The 14,549-nt window shown below is 36.6% G+C and overlaps 1 pseudogene; it reads right to left on the bottom strand.

The window, feature by feature from the left end:
* On the bottom strand, positions 1-2,325 carry LOC149174955 (translocase of chloroplast 120, chloroplastic pseudogene; annotated as a pseudogene).
* Between the last annotated feature and the right edge of the window lie 12,224 nt (positions 2,326-14,549).

Here is a 14,549-nt window from a genome sequence, read left to right as displayed (position 1 = left end):
TCAAAATAACCATCTCTCATCTTTTCTTCTCCCTATGACATCCACTTTGGCATCTTCCATTATCTTGTCACTTTCACTCAAACCCTTGTCATGACCATTAATGGTCATCTCTTTCTCCTTCTCCATGAACTTCTCCATGCTAACTATGAGCTGCAAACAACCTCCATAAGACACCTCACCAATTTCTCTCCTTAGGGCTTGACATTTTAGTATCACAAGTTGTCCTCCTTTAGAATTGATTGCTACACCTTGAGACCCAAACCATGAAGGTATCCTATCAAGACACACACTTGCAGTCATGACTTGGACTAACTCAAGGAAGAGATAGATGTGCCTCATCTTAGTAGTGAAACGCCAACTTCCTTTAGTCATTTATGCAACATAGTTGATGCATAGTAGACACATACTACCCGATGCTGCAATATGAAGACTCTAGTGCTTCTTTGGTTAGGGGGAAGGGTCTTGCTAAAATCATTTTCCTCTCTCCTTATTTGCAGATTATCCTCCTTTTTGTCATTTGTAACTTGACCTGGAATTGAGACAGTAATTTTATTGTGAATCAAAAACATATTCTCCAAGTTCAATCCTTCATAACCAATGTCATGGTCCCAACCATGAGTTTCCAAAATAGTTTTCACAAACCACTGATTGGAGGTATCAAGATATCGATATCTATGAGTGGGATAATCAACATCACAAGATGGTGGTAAATCCATATCTAGCATTGTACAAGTAGGGATGTTAGACCAACATAATCCTCTTCCATGTTTCTATCATGCTCCTCATCTCCCTCCTTGGAAGTTCCAACCATTTTTTTCATAACGGTGCCTTTTTTATTTCAACTATTTTTTCAAAAACAACTTTTCCCTGTACTCAAATTCATCATAGTATGATTTCCTCCACTCTTTACTCAACTTATATAGATGAAAATTTATTGAACAACTAAATGGAGGAACCTTTTCATACTCTAATTCATATTTTGTATCGAAAGCCTCATCCAAGTCCTCATCTGAAACATCCAAATCTCCTAACTTCTCTCGTAGATATTTTAGTTGAGGTCTTAACTGCAGAAGTGAAGACAAGAGGAAAGGTAAAGGTGGGACCTTAGGACAAGAACTAAATAATTTAGTTGGTGTGTTTTCTTTGAAACTTTAGGAGTGCATTTTATTCAACCGAAATTTTAGTAGCAAAGAAACACAGTATTAAATGAGTCTTCCAAATCTGTCAATTTTCCAGAACCCTATTCCCCCCCCCCCTTTCCTGCCCTATTGGTCATATGAGTAGAATGATTCTCCAATAGAGATGCAAGATTCAAAAGTCACATGTCTCCAGTCACTTCATGAATAACTTGTTGAATCATATTGTTGCACTGGGCTACAAACATATCATAACTCAAAGGAGCCCTATATGGCCCATCTAGTGGTGCAGATGTTGCATGGGTTAAGACTACAATGTCATTAAACCATATGTATAAGCCAAAGATTTCTATAATAGTGCATTATAATGACATATCTCCATAATCCATACTCTCCATATCCATCCTACAAAAGTAAAAAACAATATCTAGGGGTATCTTCTTGATAAAACACTTGATTGATTTTAGAACCTTCTCATTTTGGAATTGATCAACAAAAGAAGCTAGAAGCCTGGGTGCATCAATTACCCTAATTTTAATGTCTTGAACTATTCCTGAAATCTCTTGTTCCTTCTTTGTTCCTAATTCACAAATGCACTTATTATAGACTTCACCTCATCAAAAAATGAATTGATGGTTACACTCTGACCAACTCCAATATTCACAAGTACCAAGATGGTACAGGTGAAATTAAGGTCCTCCTGGTGAACACCTCTTGTTGTTCTACAATTACACTTGCTCCATTAAATTTGAAGGCTCTAGCTCTGCTGGAATTTTTTTTTTCCCTCAACTGCTCTACCATACCAAGCCAATAAAAGACCTGCGCAACCATAACATAATCTACGAGCAAGTCACAAAAATATCACTTTGAACATCTAAAGCTTCTCACAAGTTTCATTATTCTCATCATCTTTAGTAGGTTGATCCTCCATGAATTAGGGTGAGTGAGATGTTGAAGTACCATTTTCTCTGGACTAATGCACTGCATGAGGAGTGGGCCCTAGTAATGGTGTTGCATCTCCTAGGCCTATTGGGCAAGCTCGAAGATGTAATCTTGAACTGCTTGTAGATATGCTTTCAGAACATGTATTGGAAACTACTATTACAGTAAAGGAAAATCTCATGTCTTTCTCTTTTTCATCTTCCTCTATCTCATCACCTATTAAGTCAACCTCTATATCATTTGTCATAGGCCTCTTTTCTATTCTATTTTATCATAAATAGAATCACTAAGTTGAATTTGATCTTCTAACTTCTCCTCCTCCCCTAAGACTACATTTTCGTCAATATCCAAAGGAATGGCTTCATCGGCTAACAACTCCTCATAATTATTTAGTGGAAGTTCCAAGTTCTTGTTAACCTAGACACCCATTTCTTCAAATGATACTTGAGATTTATTAATCTTATCATGGAATATCGTATTTTCTTCAACATTTTTGCATTTTATTTTTTCAATAGTTTCTTCCTTGTTGGAATATTTAATTTATTGATTTGGTAAGTATCCATCAACTAGTGAAGCTAGTGCCTCCATACCCTGAATAGTTTCTCTAATATCATTATCAACATTGGTTGACATGGCAATCTTTGTCTCTTATCGCTCACCTTCATCTTGTACATTCTCTACTGATTTCACCTTCTCCCACTCTCTTTCTTTAGACTCCCCTTTGTCTAAATTTCCATTTGCACCATGTTCTTCACCTTCTAAATTCTCTTTACCTAATTTTGTGCTTACTGCAGTTGCTTCTTCAAAAACAAGCTCCTCCTTGACCACACTCTCTTATGTTTCCATTGGCCTAATTGTTGGAATTTTCACTCTATTTGTATATGTTTGTATTAATAAATAATCTCTCCTACAATATTTATAGACCCTTCAGTCAGTGCATTTGTGTCAGAGGTTCCACATTCACAAGCTTACTGAGTAATTGTAGTTAAATATTTGTTTCTAGTAAACTTACAAAATGAATTCATGAGCATTGGTAACCTTTATTATCTCCACCTCAGTTGCATTCTATTTAACATACATAGTGTTCTCCTGGATGCTCCCAACAAAAAGAGTTGGCTCCTACCCTAAAAGAGCTATGTGTTGTCTTAGAGGCTAGAAAATGAAGCTCCTTAAGTATTTTCCATATCTGAGTATATTCCTATTGCCGTTGCTACAACACCCTCTAAATTTTGATATATTCAAATTTTGGAGCCTACCTTTTATCGTGTGAAGTGTTTCTTTTGGTCATCAAGTGTTGTTTCATGTTTCTTCACACATGTTAAGTGTCCATGTTCCTTTCTAAGTGTCGTCACATCATCAAGAGTAACAATAGTTCACTTTATGGTCACAAAACGACACTTTTGGTCATAACTGCACATACTGTGTTCATTCTACTTCGAGAATGTTTGTAAACTAGTGTTTTAATGTATATTTATTAGTATTGGATCCTCTCTAAGTTTTGTTTATGAGTTTATATGTGTCATACTTTATTTTTCTCCTAACTTATTATATATTTCAAGGTTGTACCCTCCCAGACTTAGACAATTTTCTGATTTTTCAAGCCTACACTCTAGGTTATGAGAGTGTACTGCACATTCTCAAGGCTTAGTGGAACCCCCCTTATCAGTTGTGACTACACCCTATGCCTAGAAATCCTTCGTCTAGCACACAACACACTTTCATTCATCAAGACCCTCTCCCTATCGCTTGTTTCTGTGTCGTATGCCCAGTCAAGCTTCTAGTCTCCAGTTAAACACACTTCACACTCTTAGTGGGTAGTGAGGCCTTCTATTGTTCCTTGTTGTTGTGCCCTGCACCCTCATTCTAATCTTGTATCTTCCTTCCCAGTGCACCATCAATGAACAATCATGCTACTTTTCTCTTGTTCATGTACCCTACGCCTAGAACCTTCTCTCTCCCCCCTCTTTGGTGCACCTATGGATCCACAAGAAGAAATATCACATGAAGCATGATAAAATAAGATATTTTTGGGGTAATGTTTTCTTTCCATGAGTGATCTACATCTGCAAGTGTTTAATGAACCATGGAAAAAATTTGTGAGGAGATATGATGAGAATCATTACCCAAGGAAACATCTTGAAGACAAAGGCACCATGTTGTGAAAGTTGAAAGAAAATGGATCCTGATGATCAAAGTGACTCATGAAGACTCCAAGATTTTTCAAGACCATTTAGAGGGTAGATGGCTACAATAATCTAAGATTTGTTGCAAATATTGAATACATAGTAGCAGTGTTGTCACCGATTAGAGAACTTATGTACAAGTCACCATCAGTCCAAGTCATTAATGTTGTTGACTTGTCATATTATCGTCACGTGATGATGTTGAAATTATGATTTAATTTTGACAACTATTGTAAATTTCAATATGTGGAAGTCCAAGAGTCATATATGGACAAAAGAGCCACATGGAGAAGTCCAAAAGTCTCATAGAAGTTGAAAGGTCACTTAGAAGTTCAAAAGTCATAGAAGTCCAAAGGTCATATTAGAAGTCTAAGAGTCACAAGGAAGTTCAAAAGTCACGAGGATATGAAATATCATTCTTTTGGTTATAAAATATGCCTCATTACTCTAGGAGATGGATTTAAACCTTGGCTTCTCCATCCAAGCATTATAGAGGAAGATAGTTTTTTTTGGACAGAAAGAAGTGGCTTAACGCTCCACTATTGTAGCTAGTGGTGTTCATTATATTAATGTATCTTGGAACTTTCACCTCATATTCAAAGCTCTATTAAGCCAACACATTTTCAGCATATATCGTGAATGTTTTGAGACTATTCTTTGGATGTTGTGGTACATGCTAGTATTCACATGTGCTAAAGAAATTAAACTATTTTAGTGGCTTTGATGCTCATCTTATTGAGTATGTGTTGTATTTGTTTTCATGATCATTGCATCTATGTGAACTATTTGGCTTGATGACTAACAATTCTTTCTTATGATGTGTGTGTATGTGTGTGTCTTTATTAGATTAGTACTAATACTTCTCTTCTAAAGGCTCACTTTTGTTCCCTTCTAGTGAAAGAACCTTGATACAGTTTACATTTGAACATTTCACAAGGCATACTTGCTTTCACATTCAAAAGTACATGTGCATTTCTCTCTTGTGCTAATAGCCGCAACCAAGGAAAGTCTTTAAGTAAATGGCATTCAGGCCATACTTTTGGATGGCACTCCTATACCAAATGGTGTGAGGTATAACTGGCACTTCAAATTTGGGATATTCCTTGTATGTTTGCAGGTCCAACACCATAAATATTCTGGCACTAGAAGGAGGGCCACCTTTATATGGCTGACAATTCACCTCATCCAATCAATCAACCTTCCCTACAAGGTAGTAACATTTTGAGTTCTACTCCAATTCATGATCCTGAGACAGGAGAGTCCTCTCATCATAATTTCAAACAAGATTTTGAATTACTTATGATCAACTCCAGACAATCTGACCTATTACTCGTTAGTTCACAAGATCTCTTTGTTTACTTCCCGTTGCTTCTATTCTACCTCATAAGCTGATAAAGAAAGAAACAACCCACAGTGGTGTATTAGTTTCTTCAGTGGAAGATTTGGTTATTGCAACCCTTGAAGAGTTAGTTGATTCTTCTAAAAGAATAAATAAACAAGGGGAACTTCGACATATTGAGGAAGATTTAGATGGTGAAGGGGAATATTTTCAATTTTTTTATGAAGAACAATTAAGACAAGGAAAAAAAATAGATTATAATGAAGATTTAAATAGTGAAGGAGAAAACTCTTCATATTCAAAAGGAGAAGAAGAGGAAGAAGAAAACATGGTTGATGAAGAGTTGGATTAGATGGCCCAAGGGCTGCTTGCTCTTTCGGGCAATCTTCGTAAAATGCCTAAATACACGAAGAAGTTTCTTTTAAAGTTCAATCCTCATGAGAAGACAAAAGTTGAGGACCATATTGATAACTTCTAAATGTATTTGCAAATGTTTGAGGTATGCTTTGATGACATTGCTTGTAGAATTTTCTTGTACACTCTATAAGGTAGAGCATCGATTTGGTATCATAGTCTTCTATCCCCAGTTGGAGGGAGTTCAAGAAGTTGTTCTTGGATAATTTCTTTTATGACAAGACTCCCACTATGTTGCTAAAAGAACTTGGGAATCTCAAAATGGGGGATAAGAAAAAAGTAAAGGATTTCATAAAGGTTTACCTGTTTATTGAATAAGCTCCCCATAGAAATTCAGTCGCATGATTCAATAACCAAAGATTATTATACAACTACCTTTCCTACAATTTTTTTTGTGTTCGTTAAAAGTGATGCAAAGGAAACATTGGCTTTTAACTTTGCAGAAGAAATAGCTATTGAGAAAGAATTTTGTTCTATTGGAGCCATTAAAGATCATGAATATTTTAAAGACTCCAAAGGCACTAGTAAGAAAACTCAAGACTCTTCTACTAAAGCTAAAGAGAAGGATTCATTAACATGGAAAGCTTGTCCAAGTATTTAAAATAAATCACTAATGAGGTATCCGAATTAAGAGAAGGTCAAGTGAGGCATCTATCAACAATAAGCCTTTTCAGTCCCTTTTCTTGAAAAAAAAAACAACAATGACTTACCAGTGAAGTCCACTTAGAGCCCTAATTTGGTGTTTAATGTTAAAATTTTGGGTATGGATAACTATTGCACTTTCCATAAAGAGAAGGATTCGGAGAAGACATGTCCCCAGTGGAACCATAATATGAATGGTATGATGGCTAACTTTGTAGATAATTTATTAGCATATGAGCAACCTGAGGAAAGTGAAGAATCAAATGAAACTACCGTGACTTAGGAAATTTCAGGTGTTGGATATTTAGTTAATGCTTTTCATATCATATATAATGTTGAAAAACAAATTGTTGAAGAACCACTAGTGAGTGAAGCCCCTCCTTAACAAACAAAAGAATGATACAATATTAGAAGGAAAAGACTTGTTTCTGACCAAGAGCTTAAAAAACAATTGTTGAGAAGGATTTTTCCACCTTCTAATTAAGCTAAGAATTTGTAGAACAAGTCTACAAGTGCTCCTCCTTCTAAGAACACTTCCATAAATAACAAGAACAAGTCTGTCATTTCAGAGGCTTCTAATAAAGCTACGCCACTTGATACTTCAACACAACCTATGAAGCTCAAAAGTATTGATTATAACATTATTGAAGACATGAAAAGTGATCGTGCCAATATTTCAAATTTTTAGCTCGCTAATATATCGAAACATTGTCAACTGTTAATCCAAGCAATTTTGTCACAAGCTCCAACAAGTAATCAAGTTTCTGCTTCTCAAGTTTTTTCCAGGAAGTCTTGTGACATTCTCAAATATGTAGTCAATGTTGTTAATTTAAATTATAACTCTCTTTGCCCTTCATTCCTATTAGCATTTAAAATGTTTAATTATAAGGTTCGTAATTGTCTTGTGGATTTAGGTGCATCTGAAAATGTAATTCCTTTATCAATTTCTAAGAAAATTAATGCTAAATGGGAAAAGACCGATGCATAAATCATATAGTTGGACAAATAGTTAGTCAAGGAAATTGGTGAGCTAAATAATGTTATTATTTTTTTCATCCAATCAAAAAGTTCACTAATGCATTAAAAATGTTATTATGGGCATTCTTGAAGCTTATGGTTTTCTTCTAAGTAAAGATTGGTCCAGCAAATTACAATGGTATTTCTCAATGGACTGGACATATTTAGGGCTTCCTTACAAGGGAAGAAACAACCATATTTTAGTGGAAATTGATCCTTATATGAAGTAAATCATGACACCACTTGAGGGACATAATGAGCCAGTTAGCTTTGCAGACATTATTTTCAGAAACTATCTTCTCGAAGTTGGTTATGGGTGTTATCAAGCACAACAATCACCCATCCCATCTGATACATAGTTGGAGCTCCTTCCATGTCCAATTTGTGCAAATGAACTTTGTAATATAGATGTGAATACAAATAGTGAAGGAATAAGCCTAGAAGCAACTGATATGTGGAGCTTATACTTTGATGGTTCTAAGACCCAATATGGTTCCATAGTTGGTTGTGTTCTTAAAGACCCTTAAAATAGTAGGTACATTCTGACATGCCGCTTGGAGTTTGAGTGCAAAAGAAATACCATTGAATATGAAGCACTTGTTATGGGGTTAAAGAAAGCCATAGACCTCAAGGTAGGTAATTGGTGATTCTAAGATCGTTACACGATAAGTATGGTAAAACATTCACTTTGTTTCACCTACTTTGAAAAACTACCAACAAGAGGTATGATGACTCATTTCATATTTTAAAGCATTTAATAATGTTTATGTTCCTAGGATTCATAATGTAACCTCCAATTTATTAGCCAATGCATCTACTCACATCTCACCATTAAAAGATGGTTTTTCTATTGAAATTATCTATACGGCACCAGTGCACGACAACATAACTATTTTTTGTGTATTTAATGATGATCACCAACAGATACTGCACTTGATGGCCAACATGGACATGTTCAAGGATGCACATATCGAAGAATATGAGCACGATAAGGCTTTGTAGGAAGCAGTTAAAGCATTGAAAGGGAGCCATATTCCCAATGGTGTGGTATCTCTTGAGAATCTTTATGAATTGTAAAATTGATTCAAATGACCAATGAACACAAAGGACCAGAGCTCAATGTTGTCACATGAATAGGTCAATTTGGGAACCAAAGAGGATTTGAAGTATGTCAATCTTCGTACATGTTTTTATCCTCAAGAACGACAAGATTTTATTCATCTCTTCAAACAGTACCGAGACATATTTGCGTGGACATACGATGATATGAAGACTTATGATAGACACATCATTCAACATGTCATTCCTATCAAGGAAGGGGAAAACTCGTTCCAACAGAGAGTGTCCCTGCCACTATGACAATTTTCTTCGATACTCAACTATTCATCGAGAAAACTCAAACATTACATGGCACAAAGTAAAAGTCTTTTACACTGCAAGAAATTTCAAATAAGATATTGAAAACAAGCAGGTTTACATCAATGTCCATAAGTTGAGAATACACAAGGCTGAATGTAGGTATCCATCCCTTTAATGCACAGACATCATCAACTAGATTTTGTCAAATATGTGTGCAAATACCATGACTCTGAATAGTACCAGTGGATGAAGGCTTTCCACTTTTATGGTGCATAATTTTCACTCTATGTATCATTTTCCGTAATGAGAATCTTACATGGATTCCCACTTCTATGCGGTCACCATCTACTTGAACAAGAAAAATGTCATCAAAGGCTAGGTGAAAGAGCCATCCAAATTCTGCCAAACACTCAGCAACACTTACAAGGCCAAATCTCTTTGGAAGGTATTTCAATTCTTGATAGTTCTATGTTGTCAGATCTATGGCCAGAAGAGTACTAAGACCTTTCCCAAAGGCTGGGCATTCTTGCTACAACATGTTGTGAAAGAAGTAGAACCATTCAATTAGTTGGACTTGTTGGCTCAACAGTTGGGGACACATGTAAATAATGCCTAGAACTCTCCCAAGGGTAAGCAAGTTAGGTTCTAAATGTTTTCTTACTTGTTGGATGTAGTATGCACTCAGAACTCTTTTCCTGGCACGAATTATTCCTGGACACCCAAGGAACCTATAATGCACATTTATTGCAAGTTGATTTTGGATTGCAACCATAAAGGATTCATGGAGAAGTTGACAAATCACTTACTCATTCCATTGTACAAGATGATATTTGAGGAAGAGCCACCTTACATGTCATGTGGGGAGATGGAAGTAGTGTCAGAATTAGCAAATTCGTTTGCCTCACTGGATGGTACCTACCTCAAAGTGTTTGGTGGTAAGAAATCTCCACATCTTCTACTGAGGTATGTCACAGACAAGATGGTCATGCAAGAAGTTGCTTATCATATTTCCACATGGTTATTAGGAGCGTTGCAGAGGAAGAAGAAAAAACGCTAGCCTGTTGTTCCTTTACAAATTAGATTGTACGAGATCAAGAATCTGGAGGTTGATGACACCGAAGGAAAAGAGATAGATAAATTTTTATTCAGTCGAATGGATTACAATCCATATGATCCCAAGAATGTTTGCAAAGAACATTGTGCAAAGGTTCATTTCTAATGGTCGAGTGCGAATTTTTATAGGCCCAAGGAGGAAAGGATAATGAAATTTTACAATGCCTCTAATCCCTACTAACGAGTTAGCTTTGCAAGTACATCATAGGCTACTCTGGAGTAAGAGGTGACTCCAAAAGCATAACAATAAGTGAGGTGCAACCCAGTGTAGGAAAAGGGGAATAAAAAGGTTATGCACAATACAATAGAAGAATAAAGCCGTAAATGGAAAGCATATCCAATCATCTTGAAAGAGTCTATAACTGTAGGGAGAAAGAGAGAACATAGGAAGCAAGAGGAAGAATTGAAGTGGAAGGAAGAATAAGAATAGAAGGAACGAGAAGAAAGAAAAAGGAAAGAAGAAGAAGAAATATGGAAGAAAGAAGAAGAATAAGAAAGAAGAAGAAGAAGAAGCACTGAAGCAAGTCAAGGAAGAGGAAAAGAGGCGGCTGCTCGAAGAAGAGAACAAGCAAGTGTAGGATAAGGAAGTTTCTCAAGAAATTAAATATCTAATAGTAATCCATGGTATGGAGGTGGAACCATAGCAACATAACCAAGATGTTGATCTCATGCTGAGCACACAATAAATCACTATTCAGCCTCCCCCTCCTTTGATAGTTGAGAAATATGCCAACGAAGAAGAGGAATTTGTTCCTCTTGATGATGGTCTAGTCATGGATGTACAATCTAACTTATGATGATCTTCAGAAGAATATTGTAAAAGAGAGAACGAAACACTTTCCATATGATCTCACATCTCCTACATACATTAGAGAAAGGGTAATTGTGACGGATACCAGGAAGAAGGCAAAGGTCATTGTTGTAGCCAACTTGGCCTTTGCGGGTGCTACCAAGTCAAACATGGACTATCTCATGGCCGAGAATAGGCAAATGGAAAGGAACTTACAAGCAACAAGGCAACAAGTAGAACAACTTCGAGTAGAGGTCCAGAAAGAAGCTCCCACTTAGGTATATCTAGAATGACTTAAGGAATACATACTCGGTGAAGTATCGACATTGGGAGAGACAATGAAAAGCCTTTACGAGGGGCTTGTCACCATGTACAAAGTAGTTGCATGCTTGCACAACATGCAACATAAGTGTAAAGATAATGCAAAATATCTCAAGGTTGTTCATACAACCATTGCTACCGTGCATGAGTGGGAAATGCATCATAAAGGGGCACCTCCTGAGTTCGTGAGAAGACAAGGAAATAGGATGATTTAGAGAAAGTAGAGGTTCAAATTCTTATCCCGAGTAAAAAATAGCTCAACTCATTCATCGCCAAAATTCAGGCCTCATACACATGATTGTACAACAGTGTGGATCTCATGGTGAAGTCACAAAAGATCCCTTCAATTGTCTCACTCACCTAAGCCAAACGCAAAAACAAAGTCAAGAAGGAGTTGAAGAAAACTTGGACCAGCTCAAGTAGATCAGCACCAAGGAAGATCTAGAAGTGAATAGGAAGAATATGCAAAAGAACATTGGTGGCCTTGTTTAGATCAATACCATGTTGCTCTTGCTGAAGAAGGAAACTCAGATAGGTTCCAAGTCAGTGTACCTAAATGCAATAGAGGATAGAGTTCACTTCTAGCTTGCTCTGATAAGACAGTTTGGGAAAGTCATCGAACAATACAAATCTTGGTACCAATATGCGACTGAGGAACTACAAGTTGAAGTGGCAAAGTAGGAGTTTCGCCAAACTCAAGATTGGCTTGTTTTGTCTTATTAGGCTATCTAGTTGACTCTACCTAATTTTGTCCAATATGGGTATGAGTATATTGTAATATTTTGTTTTCTAATAAATTGTAAGTGAAATTCCAAGTGCCAATTGTGGAATGTGGAGTCATTTTGTAATGAAGTCCAAAGGTCATGGTTGAAGGAAGTCAAAAAGTCATGAGGGAATTCCAAGAGTCACAAAGGGGAGATGATTAATCATCTCATTTGTTATAAATATACCCTCATAGCTCACGTAAAAGGATTTTTGCTGGGATTTTGGCTTAGTATTAGAAGCTTGGGAGTTTTGTTGAGATCCTTGGCATCTCCTTAGCATAGAAGGAGTATATTTCTTTGGAGGAGCAAGTGTTGGCTTCATATTCCACTATTGGGATTAGTGTCTTGGCAATTGTATATGTATGTTTTGGACTTCAACTTATAATAAAATCCTAGAGCCAACATGTTATGAAACCAGCTGAAGAAAAGATAGAAAAGATAGATCAACGCCTTAGAATTCAGCCTCTTCGAGGGGGCAACCTCCTTTACATTACATAAATGAACAATTCTTGGATGATTCAAATGAAAAAACCTCCTTTCTATATATAGGAGTCTAAGGAGTCACAATATACTCCAACTGACCTAACAATAATAATATAAAGCCACAAAAATAACAATAGAGGGATTCTATGGGGCACATTAATAACAATATGGGGGCAATAGGGGCACAAAAATATTAATAAGGGGTATAACTACAATATTAATGGGGTAATCAATAGTATTATAAGGACCCAACATGCCCCTCGCCCTCAAAAAAGTGTTGTCCTCAAAACTTGAGTAGTTATGGATACTTCTGCATAAAATTCTCATCCTCCCATGTGGAATCTTCAGTGCATAAGTTCTTCCACTTGATAAGATACTCTGAAATTGATCGATTTCATAGCTGTCGAGTTCTTGTTTCTATGACTGCTTCCGGTTCCAATATAATTTTTCCTTCCTCGTCAAGTTCTGGCAGTATTGTTTGAACTGGGAGCTTGTCGCCTATAACCTTCTTTAAACATGAAACATGGAAAACTGGGTGCAATCGAGAAGCTGCAGGAAGCTCCAATTTGTATGCCATAGTACCAATCTTTTGCAACACCTTGTACGGAGCATAAAACTTTGGTGATAATTTATTATCCTTCTTAGCTTGCTTGAGGGACATTTGCTTATATGATTGTAGCTGTACGAATACCCAATCACCTACATCAAAACTTATTTCACTGCGATGTTGATCTGCCTGTTGTTTCATTTTATTTTATGCCAACACGAGGTTATCCTTTAAGAGTTGGAGGACTTGTTGTTGATGTTCGATGTGATGTTCCACTGCGTGAACCTTAGAATTTTCTCTTAAATATGATGTGATGGATGGTGGTTGATAACCATAAAGTGCCATAAATGGGGTCATTTTTGTTGTTGTATGGAAGGAAGTGTTATACCACCATTCAGCCAGAGGCAACCATTTGACCCATTGTGTCTGTTTATCAGATATAAAGCAACAAAGATATCCTTCCAAACATTCATTTACTATCTCAGCTTTCCCATCAAATTGAAGATGATAAGATGAGTTACGAGCTAACTGAGTCCCAAGACAAGAAAATAATTTTGTCCAAAAATTTCCAGTGAAAATGGGATCTTTGTCACTTACAATAATCTTTGGGTTTCCATGTAGCTTTTGAATTGTTTCCATAAATGCAGTAGAAACTCTACTGGCTTTAAATGGATGTGATAATGCACAAAAGTGTGCATACTTGGTAAGTCTATCAACTACCACCATGATGACACTCTTTCCCTCAGACTTGGGTAAACCCGTGATAAAATCCAATGAAACCTCCTCCCAACGTTGGCTTGGAATGGATAAAGGTTGTAATAGACCTGGTGTCTTAATTGTTTCCACTTTATTTTGTTGGCAAACCAAACATTCCGCCACAAACTTTTGAATATCTAATTTAAGGCCATCCCAAAAAAATTCCTTCTTAACCCTATGGTAAGTTTTTAGCAATCCTGAGTGCCCTCCTAAGGGAGAAGTGTGCAATTCCATAAGAATGTTTTGTTTTAGCTGGGAATTCTTATAGAGGTATAAGCGATCTTTGTACCATAACGAATCATTTTGCCAGCTAAATGTATCAGACGTATTGGAATCTTGTTGTAGCTTTCGAATAAGTGCCCACATTTCTTCGTCATTCTTCCATTCCTCCCTTGCTTCGTTTATCCAATCTGGTTGGATAATAGAAATGGCACACAACAATGCTTCCACATCCTCATCCTTTCTTGAGAGTGCATCTACCACTACATTTTTCTTCCCCTTTTTGTAGATGATTTCAAAGTCATAACCCAACATCTTTGTGACCCACTTTTGTTGCTCTTCAGAGGATAATCTTTGTTCTAAAAAGTATTTAAGGCTATCATGATCCGTTTCTACCTTGAAGTGTCTTCCCATTAGGTAGGGTTGCCATTTATTAAGTGCATGGAGTATTGCCAACATTTCCTTCTCATAAATAGCTTTGCTTAAAAACTTTCCCTTGATTGGACGACTTTCAAAAGCAATGG

The sequence above is a fragment of the Pinus tabuliformis genome, chromosome 4_1, assembly GCF_031772625.1.
Source record: "Pinus tabuliformis cultivar Carrire ecotype Pingquan chromosome 4_1, CPIR1, whole genome shotgun sequence".
Lineage (NCBI taxonomy): Eukaryota > Viridiplantae > Streptophyta > Pinopsida > Pinales > Pinaceae > Pinus > Pinus tabuliformis.
The sequence above is the reverse complement of the archived record's forward strand: the minus strand, read 5'-3'. Positions and strand labels throughout refer to the sequence as shown.